The 17,464-nt window shown below is 41.2% G+C and overlaps 2 protein-coding genes across 3 annotated transcripts in view; one reads left to right on the top strand and one right to left on the bottom strand.

Moving 5' to 3' along the window:
* The window catches only part of LOC138207185 (collagen alpha-1(VIII) chain-like), a 104,221-nt gene that overhangs the window by 47,654 nt on the left and 39,103 nt on the right, over nucleotides 1-17,464 (top strand). The window lies entirely within an intron of this gene.
* Nucleotides 1-17,464, bottom strand: part of filip1l (filamin A interacting protein 1-like) — a 60,382-nt gene that overhangs the window by 39,689 nt on the left and 3,229 nt on the right. The window lies entirely within an intron of this gene.

Consider the following 17,464-nt stretch of genomic DNA (forward strand, 5'->3'; position numbering starts at 1 on the left):
ACGATTATGCCATAAATTCTGTGATGGTGCCAGAATTTATTTTGGACCCTCCACCTTCAGTCCTGTCGCAACGAATTATCCAAAGCTGCCGACCATCAGTCACAGTCCGGGAATTTTCCCACTAAGTAAAATTTTGGTCTGGAAAAGGGCGTCCAGAACTTGTGGGTCTCAATGTGTACCTACTTTGTCTGATGATAGGTGGTCAGGGAAAGGGTTAACATAAGGGTAGATGATTTCATGAGCTATGAATAAGAAGCATCGTGGTTACCTACCGAGGTCTGTTTGGAGTCTACAGTGCGTCTTTGTGACATCTGGTTTTATGAATGGGCCATTCAGGGACTCTCTGACTATGATAAATCAGACTATGATAAATAGATGAATGCTGTAAGCTGCAAAGGAACTATGAGCTTGTTTGCCAAGTAATTTATTACTTTCTCAGCATAATGTTGAGCTAAAGTAAATATATCCAAAAGACAAACCCAAATTGAATCAAAAGCATGCCGAGACTCATTTCTGAGTGTTTGATGTGAGAGAGAATAATCTGCCCAAAGGCATTACATCATCATCTATCCGGCTCGACTCACATCAAAATGTTTCCAGCTAACTGAGCTCAAAAGTGCCTGTTCCGGTGAAAGGCCATATTTCACCACAGTGTGCTTGGTTACAGTTATTTTGTCTTTTGTAGCTGGGCAACATAACATAATGAAGTGCAGCTATGTGCTGCTGATAATAAATGACAAGATCACCAACATCTCAGGTTCGTTGTAGCTGCTGAAACTGTGACGTTCTGGGCTTTTGTCTGCGCTTGGGCTTTAGCAGTACCTCCATGCAGACCAGTTTTAGTACTTGCACTACTTACTTTTTGTCCATACTTGTACTGCTTACTTTTTTTTAGGTACTTGTGCTGCTTGCTTACTTTATATTTCCACCCCATGACATTCCTCAGGTAAATAGTGAACAGTTTACCCCAATTGTCTCATAATGAAGTATTTTCGTACGGTATACAACATGTGGATACTTCCTCCACCACTTATATCCATCAGCTAAATCTACATAATTTAAATAATGAGTAATATAATACTTCAAAAAGCAGACGTTTAGCACTCTGAGATAAACATCTCCCATTATCTTTCACATAAAGTTGTTATCTGTGCCTGTGTGCACTTCTGTCTGAACTTCTTCTGTTTATTGTCTGTCTATTAAAACAGAAAACAAAGTCAAAACCGTAAAATTATATTTTTCCGCCTTTGTCCAGACTACTGAGACCAACATGAAAATCTCACTACGCTAACTGAATTAACTGAGACAGGCTGATTGAAACACAGAAACAATGTGTTCGAGGCTCCTTGCAGTGTGTGTCCAGCCTTTGTGTGAGGCCCTCTGACAGTTTATGAGGAAGAAAGATGGCTGGCTGATTGCATTGTGCACACTCTAGGCAAGGCGCCACATGATTCAGAGCTGAGGTAATTCCTTGCCGTTTAAGACAGACTCCACACTGGCTTACTCAGAGATCTGGGCTGCAGGCAACAGACAGAACTCCTCTCAAAGTGTGTCTGCATGTGTGTGTTTGTACAGATTTAGATAAACTACATGCTTCTTCTGTGTAATATGGAAAAGATGCAGATGAGGCTGTGTGTTTGTAACTTTATCCTCAGCATCATCAGAGCAGTAACATTTCTAATGAGTAATAGGCTCAACCAGCTCTGATGAAACTTTACAGTTCGTCACGCAGCACAACTGCAGCCTATTGAAATTTACAAACCCGTGATGCAACGAACACAGATATGTTCACACTGACACACACACACACACACACTCGTGCATCACGAGCTGGAGGAGACAGATTTGAGCTGAGATTGTGCAACAAGTCCTCGGGTTGCAGACATGTAATGCGGCCCCGCTGGGATTCTGACATGTGCAAGTATCAAGTATCTGCAAAATGTCCAAGATGGATCAGAAATATATCACATAGTTCATAAAAAAGTTCACTGAGGGGACGGGAAAATAGCTTCATATTGGATCTGACGTATCTCCAGATCAGTCCCTTACTGTCGTAGTGGGAGTTGAATAAATGAGATCTGTGTTGTAGCTCCAGTGAGTGATGGCCCTGGTTTTTGTAACCTGTGTTATTGGTTATAGGAAACTTGGAAGAAAGGGGACAGCATTGAAAACACCAGAGTGGGGAGGAAAAGTCCCAAAAACAGCTGGCCAGCTGTGCTGATTCGTATTCTTGGACAGATGTGAAGCTAATTTGTTGAACTGTATATTCACTACTCAAACACCTTTCTTTCATTATCCAAATACTATTATTCTATTCAAGATTTATGATTAGAATAATATCTACCAACTTAACTAATGTACTGAAATCATTAGATTAGAATAATTATCTTTATTATTTATTCTTTTATTATGGATAGATATCCAAAATAAACGTATTAAATGATATAAAAAAAAAGAAGACATCAGCTGATTGACAGAATAGATGATAAAACCAGAGTTAATCAATGTTAAACTACAAAATCTCTTCACCTGCTACCAATTGTACAGCAACGCAGTCCAGATCTAAATAGACACAGGCTGTAAATACACTAGGAAGGCAACAGTGCCAAATGAAAACATAGCCTGAAGAAGGTGCTGTTTGGAAATGTCTCTCAGGCCTTCTCTCACCGAGCAGACCAAAAACAATGGCACTTAACATGCCCGTGTGCACGCACATATTTTCTCCATGACCGTGTTATCAATCAGAGGAGGTGTGAAGACAGAACAGCCAAAACACAGTTAATTAGCCACAATCTACAGCAAATGACCTCAGATAACCCCATCAGAGCCACACAGGACATTTTTAACGAGAAATGTCTCACTGGTGCTGAATAAATTACTTCCTCTCGGTCTCTGGTTCCAACGAATCACTTAATATTTGAATAAAACGTCTCTCAATTAAAACACTTCCGATGAAGTCACAGTATTACCCAACCTGTAGTTATCATGTTAGTACCTGTGATTCTAACATAATAACAATACATCATGATTCCCAGCTGCTGGAGTGCTTATTAACGATGACGGCATGAATGAATGGGTGTGTGACACGTCTAAGAGATGACTTCACCGTGCTTTGTCCTCTTGCTAATCCCAGTCAAACAGTGTCAGGCGATTTTGTCAGAGCAGCTCAAATAAACTTCAATCATTTTTCATTTACGTAAGTGGGGATCATTGCCAAAGGGCGGTGTTAGGATTGACAGGTGCTCACATCTTATGCAACAGACTTGGCTGCTTTCTTTGGTTTTGGTAATAAAGACAGCACACTGAAAAGAATCACTCCTTCTTGTGACTGTACGTTGGCAGCATGGTCATAATGAGAAGTAAGCTGACCGCCAGACCATCTTAATTTGCGGTGTTACAGCATGTTAACATTTGATGACATAAAATACAGCAAAAAAAATGATGATGTTAAAGGTTTTGCAGGTATTTGATCATAAACAAAAGTACTCAACTAAATAAATTTGACCTTATGATGGTGTTGAATGACAAGGCATCCTCTGGGCACCATCAATGTCTGCACAAAAGTTCATGCATGCAATATTTCAGTCTGGACCAAAGTAGATTTGACCACTGGCCCGGTCTTAAAATGATCAATATTAATAATAACAACCTGGCTACTTATTCATAAATTCTCTTTCCTGTTCCCCCTTCTCTCCTGAGGCCCTTCCATTACTGTGTGCTCTCATTAAGCCGTGAGGACAATGTCTAAAGCCAAAAGCGAAGCTGTTACTGGAAACAGTTGGCAGTTTGGGCTTGTCGAGTGGGGACCACCAAGGTTTCTCCAACTAGCTACCAGGTCAAAAGGCTCATTCATTCAAAGAGTTTTTATGCAGTGAACTCATCGAGCCAGCCAGCCAGTCACCAACTCGTAAACCCTTGTAAAGTCCGTCTATAGTGGCTATCGAGTACTTTTATCGCACCTCTGAACTCTTCAAAAACCGATTAAGCTTATTATTTAGGAGCTTTATTGTATTGGACCTTTTCAATGACTGCTGGGACTCAATGTAAACCAGCACCACACCCTGCCACACATATGCATAAAAAGCCTTTCCCAGATGTTATCCAAACTTTGTCAATATACTTTTAAGTAAACGAAGCAGCAGGGCACGCAGAGTCTTTTACAACGAGTTGTCCCTGAAAGCTCGAAAAAAAAAAGAAAAAAAAGAAATAGAGGGCTTTTTAGTGATGACTTCACTTTTCATGTGAGCGGGAAGTAAAGCAGGAGGAAGGTCGTTAAAGTCAAGAGGGTGAAAGGTGAGGAAGCAGGTGTGCTACAAAAAGATGTACCTCTTCACTCTCCTCCCACACACACACACACACACACACACACACACACACACACACAGATGCAAACAGCAGCCTGTGTGGACAGTTGGCATGCGAGCAGAAAACGCACAGACACACACTGAACATATGCATGCATGCACACACCCACCGCTGCACAGGCACACACAAATTACAGAGTAGATTCCTGCAGCCTGACATCATGCTGCTGTCAGTATGATTGACGGGAAGAGAGACGCAGATCAAAAGAGAGCAGAGAAAGGAGAAGAGAGGGGAGGGGAGCGATGGAGGAGCAGCAGTTTATCCTCTGGAGGGTCTTCTGGTAGTCGGCAGCTCACTGTACACAAAGTATGGACTGAATCACCACGTGGTGACTTTACTGTTTGAATTCTCTTTAAGTGCTTTCAGGTGGCTCGAGTAGGTTCTGTAACACTTCTCAAAATCCCGCTGGAGAAGTGCAGACATGCACAGTTTCTAAAACAAGCTCATAATTGGATCGTTTTTCATAAAAATGCTTTCAAACCAGCACTGGGGAAATTTGTTGATTAGCTTTTGCATCATTTGCATTGTGCACAAATATCCAAAAGATGGTTTCATTCAACTGAGAGCTAGTTTTGGTGCTAATTGCTTGGTTTTCCATGTTCTTGACGTGTTGTGCCAAAAACTAAGCAATGCAATGAATATAAATGCTGTAGACAGCAGCAGGTTAGCTCTGCGCAAAAGCTAACAAATGACAAGAACTCTCAGCAAGAACCCAAAAATAAATAACAGATGTTGAACTGAGATCTATGTGTGAAGCACCTGAAATTCTACGCAGCCGTAGCAATTGTCAATCTTTCTCACAGCAGCCGGAAAAATCTGCCTGTGAAGAATTGATCATGTGAAGGAGGAAGCTGGTTGCCATGTCGGGGAATTTATGGCAAATCATGTCTAAAGTCCTTGGTTTTATCCGAGCACAGAGTTCAGCACTGCAGTGTCATGCATCAGTACCGGAAGTAACTGTGTACAGTCAGAGAAGAGCAGCAGAAGTCAGATCCATGTAAAATCAGATCACATGTCCCTCATCCTTCACACATTTCTCATCGAGTGTGATGAACATGAGGCTGCATCCTTCTACAGAACTGTGTAATTAGATGTCCTTTTTTAGTCTGTGGTGATACTTCATGCTTTGTTGTTAACTCAGTGGCAGGGAGGAGTTCATTCCCACGTTTGTTTGGTGTGCATTGCAATCAGATCTACAGTTAACTGTCTGGTTTTTATTTATACTGTTCTTTCATGTAAATATACTGCACGTCTGTATATTGCATTAGTTGTTAGGAAATCAATTATTCTTCCGTTATTCTTTACACATTCCTGGTGAATAATGTCATTGCATCTTAATTTTCCTCCATTCACAGCCATAATTATGTGTTTGGATGTATGCGAGGCCATGCACTGGAAGAGAGAAATAAAAACAAGTCCATTTCAGCCATGATTAAACGACTAAATGGAGCCAGAGGAGGTCAGAAAGCCCTGAGATCAAAAATCACCTGTTTTCCTTTTTGGCTCAGTGTCATTCACATTTATTTGGCAGAAAACATATTGAAATAAGCTTAAGAAGAATATAAAAGAGGTTACATTTTCTAGATTTTATGGAGCATTCGTCTTTTGCTTTGCATGTAGCTGTTTACAGTGAGGACAGTAATCTCTCTGCAGCTTTCAGAACACATTAACACAACAGATCAGAACAGTCAGCCAATTGATATCAAAACAACACCTAGGAGTCTTATTAATGTGCAGACAGACATACTGAGAGAGCACAAGGACAGTTTTAGACTTTGGAAAAAGGCCTCATGAGAAATTTGTTTCCATTGTAAAATATAAAAATAGTCGGAGTATTTCCACTCGCATTGCTCCAGTTAAGTGTCAGTAAACCGTATTAAAATGCATCAGTAGAGCTAACAGCATCCAAAGAATGACTGTCAGAGAGTAGAGCACTGGACCGGAGGGGTTTCCGACAACGAGCCAACAACCAAAAAAATAAGAAGAGTGAACTGTATACAAACAGTGCGGAGGTTGCCGCAGCAACAGGTAGCAATCGGCATTCAGGCCCCGAGGTTGGATGAGGTGCCATAAAACCGTCGGAGATGTTTCCTGCAAGCATTAGCGCTGCTGGACTGTAAAGCAACAAGAGAAGTAGTTTGGGAATTCCTGTGCACTGAAGTCGTCCACAGCTCAGGGCAGCGACTAATACCTCCACGAACGTCAGGCAGATAAACAGAGATGTTTCAGCTCTCATGGAGGCCCGCTGTGGTTTAAAGCTCCAGGATATAGGACAGTGACTCGCTGCAACAGGGTTTATAGCTGTTAAAATGCCTGTCTGCTGCACTTTATTTAATTATTTCCATCCTCTCTGTTGAAGGTGATGCAATCCCAGGAAATCTTTGGACTGGCCAGAATTTGTGAAGAATTTTATCTTCGCACATGTCCAATGTAAGCATGTCTCAGACACAGACATCACATTGAGAAACAATGCAGCTCCACTTTGCATTTCTACATCTGATGACATGGAATAAGCTGGACATGGCGCACTGATAACGCAATGAGTATACCTGTCATGCAGCAGCTGTCCTAAAATGCCGTGTTGTGTATTACCTGGGGAATAATAACTGCCATCAGTTCTTGCACAGTAGGACTAATGAAAAAACTCAAAGCGCACAATGAGCAGCAGAGAAATATCTGTTCTTCACCAGGGGGCGCCATGTTGCAATTAAAGTTGGACTCTTTAAAACTAAGTCATGAAGGACTCTTTGTGTAAATCCAAGTAAAATAACATAAATATATCCCTCGAGTTAGCAGCTACGAAGTAAAAGATGAAAGAATAAATGAATCAATGAAAAAAGAAATCTAATTGCAGCATTTGATCCCCTTTACAAACTATGGAGGGACAGGCCATGAAACAAAGACAAGTGTATGTGTAAACAGTGTTGAGAGAGAATCTCAGATGAACCTCAGGATACAATGTTAAACCAAATATTAAACACTGAGCTTCAGAAAAAGAAATTCCTTTGCAATATTTGAGCTCATCATGGGAGCACAACATAAAGCAGCTGACTGCAGGAACAGTGGAGGTGGTTTGTCCTCAAGGAATACAGGAGGGGCTTCTTGCTTCTGCCAGGTTTATATTTAATCTGTGGGGTAAAAGGGCCCAGACTACAACATGAAATGTGACGAAGCACACAGGCCCTTTGTCTTACTTTTTGCTCTGAATGTGTACATGCTGATCGGGAGTTTGTATGTATTTCAGTATTTTTCTCATGGCTGACTCCAAATGTGTGTTTCTGTGCATGAAGGCATGTGTAGTGGTTATAATTACCTATGTCTTCACACTTAAAGCTGGTGAAAATAAAAACAGGCAGCAGCTCTGCGACCTCTGAACCAGAACTAAGACCATAATGAATTTTTAATGGCGCCCGTCACGCAGTTTTGATTCAATCATGAGCACAGCAGAACATGACGCACATGAAGTGAACCTCATGCTGTTGCTCTTTACACCGGCTCTATTTTAGCCAAGCGGACTCCCATGTCTCAATACATGTCCCGAACACGCCCAATATATTTAACATCCTGCATCGGCTTTCAGCCGCTGGCAGATGCTCTATGCTCTGTGTCATCAGACTGTAACCTTGTCTGGTTTAGAGCAGGTGATTATGAGGAAGAGGACTGATGGGGTTTGAGTTAGCCAGGATTTGCTGGGCGGTAGCAGTATCACCCCACTGGATCTCACACCGAACAAACCAAAAATGAGGGGTCATGCAGTTCAGAGCCAGGCCGGCTGGATTCAGACAATGGCATGACTTTGTGAGGCTCGATAGTACAGCGTAATGTGAAGCTGCAGTAACCAATATTATATATTAACAATAGAAATACATGAGATGTGGTGACTCCACAGTTATCATCCAACTCTGCTGCCCTTCTCGGGTATGAAGCCTCTTAAATACAACGCGAAAGCACTCCCTTTTAATATTTTGGCTCGCTCTCACTTTAGCTTACATCTGGTGATGAAACAGAGCAGATGCACGTGGACCTTTTTTTTGTGCAACATTTTTAACGATGTAAAACAACCTTTAGATACCATCTATAGTCAGACTACATATCTTATTTAATATCATAATTTGATGTCACTGTGACAAAATATTATTTCAGTCGAACCTGTGACTTTGCAGATAAAACAAAAGGAGCAGAAAATAAACTGAACCTCCTACACCGGTTACAGGAGAATCTCTGCAGTCACCTTAAAAGATGATGAAGCACACAAAACACATCCCATATTCACATCCTAAAGCTGCCAGAGCTGCTAATTTTGCTCTCTGTTAAGTTGAAATATTGGCGCATGCCCCTCATTTGATATTCAGTGGTGGTTTCATTTATATCTGGACCACTTTCACGTTTAAATTTCAACAGAGCCGATGCACTCAATTACCATGCGGCTTTCAGAATTTTCCCTGATTAGGCAACATCCAAATTTATTTCCCAATCCTCTGTTCCCGCTCCTACTCCACCCCCTCTGAGGGTCCTGTGAGCCCAGGATGAGAGCGCAGCTCCAGAAAGATCCAATGGTACGGAGGTGTGGATATCTGAAATGGTCTGTCACAACAAGGGCCACCCAGGAAGAAGACAAATCACCTGTGAGCCCCAACATCCTGACACCGTGATCCCTTCTGCTTTATCCCAAACATATATGCACACATAAACACATGCAAAACAGCCTCTTTGACATAATCTTTATAAGTAATAGCAATATGAGGCACAATAATTTACCTAATCAGCAAATGGTTTCATCAGAAAACCCAAACCAGGGAATTGACTGATACATACAAATGTATAACCAAAAGGTTCCGCAACTTGTTGTAGGACAAAAATGATGATTTCATGAGTCAGACACTTTGAGGCATGCAGGTGCTTTTCTGCAGAAATATTAATCTCATAGTTGCAGCTGTTGGGTGTACACTGATACTAGGCTTGGGACTTGGATATGGACAGTCCAGTGCATGTCCCTGGTTGCACCATAAACTATCAGGAAGCAGAGTTTAGTGGCTGAAACAGAAACAAGCCTTGTTGGTTTTCTTTTTTTGCCCAAATTCAGTGATTATTTTTTATTCATAAATGTATGTAGTATTTCATCTCAATTAAATATACAGCATACACTGTATGAGTTTCAGAGCAATCTTTTGTGCAGTGTTTTTTTTACTCTATGGTCATATTTCTGATATTTTTTAAGGATATTTTTACTTTACCCAAAGGCAATAATATATGACACAAAGAATGTATTATCGTGTTAAATCTGAAATAGGATAAAAAAATTAAAAAAAATGTTTTAAAAAAGATTTAGTATTGCAGTTATTTTAGAGTTGCTGTCGCTTTTTGCTTGTCCTTATGCCAGTTTATGACAAGTTTTTATCACCATTGTGTCCGCATTAGTTTAAAGTTGGAATAATTACTGTGAATTGATTTCAGCGGTAACAGGGGTCTTCATTGGGACCCTCTGCTTTGACCCGCCAGTAGAGGGCGGCACTTTTTCAGTTTTGGCAGTGGCCTTTTGGAGCTTTTGGATGCTGCTGAGCTTCATCAACAATGTTGACCCTGAATATTATGTGCAAACACAAGGATTGTAACGGCATGACTGGATGAAAGGGGTGTACACTAATAGAACAACATCACAAACAAATTGCTTTCAAAAACAGGTCACTAAGTTGCAAGATGCCTGTTTCCTGTTTAATTAATTATGTTTTGTAATCAGAACTTTGTTTTATGTTTTATTTAATTGAGTAATTAGTTTCTATTGAAGGAAGAAATAGCAAAACTGGAGATTAGAGGAAATACAATTCAAATGTAGTCATTGGCATGCATGCATTCATTCATTCATCCCAGTCTGTCCATCCATCTGTGTCGTGACAGAGGATTGACAGTGAAGGATTACAGGGTTACAGCATCCATCAGCTGGTCCACATGCTGTAACTTTGCCCTCAGTGCACACACATAATGCCACTGATTGAAGGATTAACTCTGTTGAAGACGGTGCATTTCACCTGTCAGTCAAGTTATCAGTGATTCATGTGTTGGCTCAAAGCCTCAAGAAAACATAAAGTCAGAGAATATAATCCGATTTTTTTTTTGTGTGTGTGTTAAGTCCTCATCTGCAGATGTTAGCAGGCTAACGTTCTCAATTAAGACAGCAAACATGTAAAACATACCTGACAAACATCACTATATTTGCATTTGTCACTGCAAGCATGTCAGAATGCTAATGGTAGCATTTAGCACAAAGAACCACTGCAGCTAAATACACCTTCACAGATGTGCCAGCATGGCTCTAAACTCCTGTTATATAATGTGTTGCAGCTGTAATGAAATAAAAAAGACAAAATATAAAATTATTTCTGTCATCAGAATCCTTGAAGTATTTTATTAGTTTGCTTTTTTGGAGAAACACTATATTTTTAACATGCTTCAGGTGTGTGTATTGTACCAACTCATGGTATTATAAAACACTTCAATAAGAATAGTTCATGATTCATCCATTCACGACATGTTTAAATAGAAAGTTAGTGGATTGGAGCTGTCTCTCTGCACAGGCTGTTGTCTCCAGTCCTCCTCTGTGTTTATGTCCCTGAACTTGAGTTCAAATGATTGTTATCAGCAGCAGCTCTTAGAGGCATCAACAAAAAATCCTCCCCGGCCTCCAGCGACACAAAAATATCAAGTCACAAATGAAGCAGAAATGCTTTGATACTCCTCCTTATCTCCCATCTAATGACTGTTGCGTCAGCTCCTTTTTTTTACTTGTAATCCAAACTGTCCATTGGCCGACAAACCCCGGGCTAAAATTAGGGGTCATCCAATCCCCTGCACAGTAGAGGACAGCAGAAGGCAGGGACTGAGACAGGAACTGTACTGTAGTCTGCTACATTACCCTTCAGCGGCCAAGGTCTCATTTATCAGGAGCTGAAGGTTCTTTCCACTGATCAGAGTGGGCTTGTTGTTGTGATGCTGCAGGTTTGTCCTTTAAAATCAAGCTGTAACAGCAGAGTGAGCACAGCGTTCAGAGAAGTCAGTGTACAGGCCGTTCACCACCTCCAGCCTCTAACATGTTTACATCTGAGGAGGTGGAGCGTTTCCTATGATTTCTGGGTAATGAAGTCTCTGAGTTCTAGAAACGTAAACAGATGTGCGGCGCTGCCACTGTGATTGTGCACTTTGAAATTGTTCAAATGTGGCATTTATTGGATGTGTGATTGCAACTGGACGTTCCAGATGTCATCGGTTGCAGAACGATCGGCAGTTTGTTGACACTGTTAGCTTCACTTTGAAAACCACACACGACCTTCACCTGGCAGTAGGACAGACAGCCGAGTCACTGAGGGCTGCAAAACGAAGGCGCGGTTAACTGAGAGTTCTCTGTCATTATGTTTGTATGAGGATCAGTAAAGCCAGGTGTGTACACATGTATGCATGAATTTAATTTGTGTGTGCGCGCTTTCTTTGAATATCCCACTGCGTGGATGTATTTGTAGGAAGTGTTGAAAGGAATCAAAATCTACAGTCAAACTGAAAGTAGATGATCTGCTCCCTTTCATCTAGTCCCTGCCCTCCATTTATTTCATAACATTTTAATAATGTTAAGTTGGTGTTTCATGTCCGATGCAGGCAATGTTACAGTGTACTTTGCTAGAAATTTGCTTCCTACATCTTTGCTCCCTGATAAACGTGGACAAAATTCATTAGCAGTGTTCCACTTCAATCCTACTGTACAGAATATACACTATAATATTTATGGCAGTTCACACAAACATGTAAGTGATGCTGTATGTGAACTGTGCAAAGTGCACATACGGCACTTTTAAGTTATCTCACTACTCTACACTGTACACAGATCACTCCAAAATCAAGAGTTTGTTCTTGTTTATTATGCCTAATTTTGTCACTGGGAACACATTAAATACCCAAAACACACTTGGAATTAGTATGTAGTGGATTTGAGATAGATTCCTCATTCTCCCTTGAAACATGGTCATCCTCCTCTCTGTGGATGTAACCTCTGTATTTAACTTAAAAAAGACATTTAAAATTCTAATTAAATCTAGACTGTCCCTCCTACTATCCAGTCGTCCCTGCAGGTCTGCCTCCTGTCCAGTTGCCCAGCAACCTCCTCAGTCATCTCAGTAAGTCACAACTCTGGCTGTTTACAAGTCAAATGTCCACACTGTAATAAGAGCATGGAGTTTATGACAGCACTCTACTGAGCACCACTGTCTCCAAGGTGATGCAAATAATTTAGGTGCACTGTATCTGATTTACAAAGCAAACAGGTAGATGCTTATTTGTGTGTAATGACCAATTGGTGGAGATGGTGCATCCAAAATGTCCCAAAGCCTCTTGTTGCCATTCTATTATTAGGGGATCAGGATCTTATTATCTAGCAGCATAAAGGGCTTTGGCTTTATTTCTCAAGGGGAAATGAGGTAATGCTGCTATTACCTGTGCTGGTCAGTCATTTTATTCCGGTCTGTGATTTTTCATCCCCCATGGCACTAATAATTACAGCAACAGGTTTCCTCTTCATCAGTGTGACGACTGAAGAAGTCGAATTTTGATAACCTGAGGGATCACTTGTTAACGTTTATTTTTTTCATAACTGCCTTTTAAGCTGGTAAATGCTCTCTTGATAGGATGACAGTAAACCAGAACATAAAAGTTGCTGACCACAAAATCGCTCTGCAGAGCTGATGTTCATCCCTTTTTTTTTTTAATGAATTTATTCATGTAAAACTGTCAGTTAAAGTCACATTGGAGACTGTAGATCTTTGTTTGGTAGCTAAAACGTGCATTGCATTATAGGTAACACTAACGTGAACACAGAGGATAATGATTCATCTCTTTGGCTCCTGCTCGAGCTTGGTTAATATTCAGTGGCTGTGCTGCATCCAAGCAGCAAAGCAACATTTCTCCATGAGCTGAGTCATGGTTTCTTTTGAAAAAGATCTGTGCAGCTCACTTTTACAAGCAGTGCTAGAGTGCTGAATAACGGTGGATTGCCTTCTAACACGTTACAATATGAGTCATCAGTGCAGAGTGTACATCAGGTGGAAAAAGAAAACACGTCCTTCAAGTCCGCTCTGTCAGAAGGAATGTACTTTGGAGAAATTTTCCACAGCAGGTGACGGTAGAATTCGTTTTTCGATCAAGAAAGTCCCTGATTCAGGTAGAAAAATGAACACAGCTCGAGATGATGCACTGAGATAAAACCACTGCACTCGCAGGATGAGCTGTGCGAAGCCATCCCTCACAACGTGGACACCAAACTCTCAGGCACTATTGTGGCTTTGGCCCCCTGCAGCGGTTATGAGTCATCTTGGCAGATGGGTGTAATATACCCTCCTTCACCCTCACTAACAGTATTTGCTGTCAAGGCATGGGCTTCATCCAATACTGACACTGCAACACTCCTGCCAAACATAATCCCACTCGGTGCAAATCACGCCCATTTAAGACATTTCCCAAATGTGTCTAGAGTTGTCCAGGCTGAGTAAACTGTCACAGAGTGTGACACTGACATTTCTAACACTCCTGTCTGCTCCCCCTCTGTTCCCGTTTGCTCTCAACATGCCTCACTTGTTGTACATAAGAGATAGCAGGAAAAATGTTAGTGGGTCATCAGAAAATAGCCAAATAATTGACCCTGTCATTTAACCAATGCAAAAGCCATGCAAAGTCACAGAGCCATGTTAAGCCCTTTCTGTCGCAACAACAAACACAGAGAGAGGCAACAATGGTGGCTTGGGTTTAAAGAGGAGCACTCGCAGCACGGCTTCTCAGTGTGTGTGTGTGTGTGTGTGTGTGTGTGTGTGTGTTTTTCTGCAGTGCATATTTAGTGTCAGGCTACCACCTGTGTCGCTTTATCCAATCATGTTACATATGCCAAGAATTTCACAACCAAAGTTTAGCCCCTGGTGGGAATACAATGCAGAAATAGCAGCAAGACGCGAGCTGGTTCATGTTGAGGTTGGAATGATATGAGCTCAGTAAAGAATTGCTTTAAATAATCTATCTCCATAAAGCAAGTTAAGCTGATCTATACCAATGGAGAACAAGCTACGCTTCGCTTGGGTGAAAAAATACTTTGTAGTCTCAAATCGGTCACGTAATTTAGTGCACTAAAATAGTGACAATAATCCACTGCCTGTTTATTGTTAAGGGAACATTACTGGAAATTTTACTCTTTCCGACAGGATGGTGAGAAGATTGATGCCTCGCTCACACCTATGTGGTTACTGACTGACCTCATGTTATTATTGATGATATTCATTTTATTCCCCACCCAAGATTTTGTTCACAGATTAAAGAGGTCACCCACATAACTCAATAAATGATGATTGCATTTTCAAAAATGTCACTTACAATGTTATATAGTCATTTTTCCGACATGCAGACCAGCCGACACTGGCTGTACTTGATTATGCACGTGGTCCTGACATTTTGTGCTGCATCATGGAAAGCGTTAGCCCCGTCAAACAACTTGCACAGAAATCTGACTACAGTCGGCCTCCATTGTATATTTAATGTAGAACGTAGGTGCTAAAATGATGACGCACCGGCAAATCCCAGCAATGTAGCTGATGGACATGAATAGCATCAGGAAAATAAGAGACAGTCATGCGTCTTTATAATAAGTGCAATGACCAGTCGCAGTTCTTTATGCTCAGCATCATTAAGTTGCAATACAATGTTAATATTTTCAAGCTGAATAACTGCATTGATCCTACAGGTACATATATATTGTCCTATATCCAGCATTTTGTACATTGTTCATACCTTAGTTTCATCGTGCCGTATTTGTATGTTTACAAGGCATCATCACAATTGGTTGCCACGCAAGTGACGCAGGCCATCACATTGACTTGTAGCACATTTAATGTTGAGAGCTTTGAGTAGATTAAAAAAAGATAGAAATAAGGAATCGTCACTGTTTCGTAATCTGCCTCCTCCTTTTGTAGTTTGCAATGCAGAACGATTTCATGACAGAAATCACAAATCCTTTGTATTTGCTCTCCTTTGCTGCAGCACACGCAGACATGAAACAAGTGTCATCTCAAATCATCTATAAATATATTTAAAATTTGATCCAAACAGAACAGATTCTCTAGATTTGCAGAAATCTCCAACCTGACAAACAAAATTGATTTGAGCTGTCAGGCAGAGCAAGTTATTGGATTTAACTGAGTATGTAAAAGACTGATGTGAGCTTCAAAGTGTGTAAGAAAAAAAAAACGTTGACTTATGTGGTTTTTGCAGCTTTTTCTCATTTTGGATTTCACCATGTTGCATTTTCGCTCGTAAAATTGGAGCCTCCAGCTATCACCCCCCGCTAGTAGTTTTTAATGCAGCGCAGGCAGCCGTCTATTACTAATGCTCCACGGCGTATTGGTGCAGCACAAGCATTACTCACTTTTACACTTTCACGGAGATGAGCAGCGACTGTCTGCTGCAGCAAATCACGCTGTAACCACTCGGCCCGGCGCAGGCTTAAAGATACCGAATGTATGTGAATTATTTATGCACCTGGGGTCACGCTGTTTTTGCAGGGATGTACCTCTGGGAACACACTCTGCTGAAACAACATAAAGATAATTGAACTCCAATCTACAGTGTGTTGCTGCAAAAAAAAAAAAAAACAGGTTGCGACTTTTAAGATTTAAGAATTTCTCACAAATATTCAGGATCCTTTTCTACAGTTAAAAATAAATTGGCAAAATGACTTAGACATGCTACTATCCATTTTTATAATCATCTGTCCTCGAGCCTCTTATGTTTGTATGTCTTCACTTGCTCTCCTGGGAACGGCCTCTGACAAATCACCCACCAGCTGATCTTTCAGGGCCCACTCCGCCGCACAAACTGATCTCTGCTGACTTATTTTGACTTCGCTTGACAGCAGAAGGCTGCAGGTCAAACTGTGAGAGATAGAGAGAGACTAATATTGGACAACACTGGCGTTTCTCTCTTGGTATATATAGTGCTCTTTTCCCAGAGCTCCGAGCCAGTGCTATTCTGTGAGAGAAACACGATCCCCTAACGAATGAAACAAGTCACTGTATCATGCTGCCAAACGTCATGTGGCCCTCGATCCACACGCTTCATGGACCGGTCGACCCTGCTTCAGCCGCTCAATTAAACAATCTACAAGAACTACAATTTCTTGAAGGAGCAGGGTTTAGTGGCATGCAGTGGTGAGGCTGCAGATTTCAAGTAACTGAACACCCCTCGCCTCTCCCTCCGCTTCAATCTATGGTGGCCTTGAAAAACACAAAAGTCCCTCTTAAGAGCCAGTGTTGGATTCGTCTGTTCTGAGCTACTATAGGAACATAGGGGTGCAACTGGGCATGCTCCATGAAAGAGACATTGCATCTCGTACTTTGAAAACTTTTACAAATAACTTTTCTTGATCACTAGTACTGTCATTTTTATTGTAAAGTTTGGTTAGACACAAAAACTAACTGGAAAGGGTTCGGAAAGGATTGTAGTCATAGAAGCTGAAAGCAAACAGCATCCCTTGTCATGGTGGGGTCTCTTGCTTTCTTGACTTTTCCATCCACCCCAACCTCCTTAATACCACTTCGCATAGCTTGTGCCATGGCTCCCAGTGCTCTAACAGGATCTGTCTCATCCATTAGTCACTCACAGGAGGCTTTCACATAAAGGTTTAGTGCTGTTGTTTTCTTGTGAGCACAGTCGACTTGGTGCCAATGAACAAGTTATTATGTCATCATCTCCTTATTTCTAGGGATGACCGAGTCAGTCTGTGATTTTTTTTTATTCCAGACTAAAATATGTCAGTGAAATATAATGTTACTCTGGTCACAGTTCACTTCAGTACCTCCCTCAGTCGGCTCAGGGAAGGACAGCTTAGGAATTCTAATTACCTCGGACCTGGTTTCATTATAGTCTGATCCCAAAATGTAATGTGACCCTTTTATTGATTCCTGTGGGGAAATGCTTTTTTCTCTTGGCATCCCTTCAGCACCGAGACTCAGTGTCCGGCTCAAGGTCACCTCAGCCAGCTATCGGTCGTAATGAGGAGCCACCGACCCACTTCAGCGACACA

This window comes from Embiotoca jacksoni, unplaced genomic scaffold, assembly GCF_022577435.1.
Source record: "Embiotoca jacksoni isolate LCO1_2020_lvr unplaced genomic scaffold, fEmbJac1.0.p SCAF_30, whole genome shotgun sequence".
In the NCBI taxonomy this organism is placed as follows: domain Eukaryota; kingdom Metazoa; phylum Chordata; class Actinopteri; family Embiotocidae; genus Embiotoca; species Embiotoca jacksoni.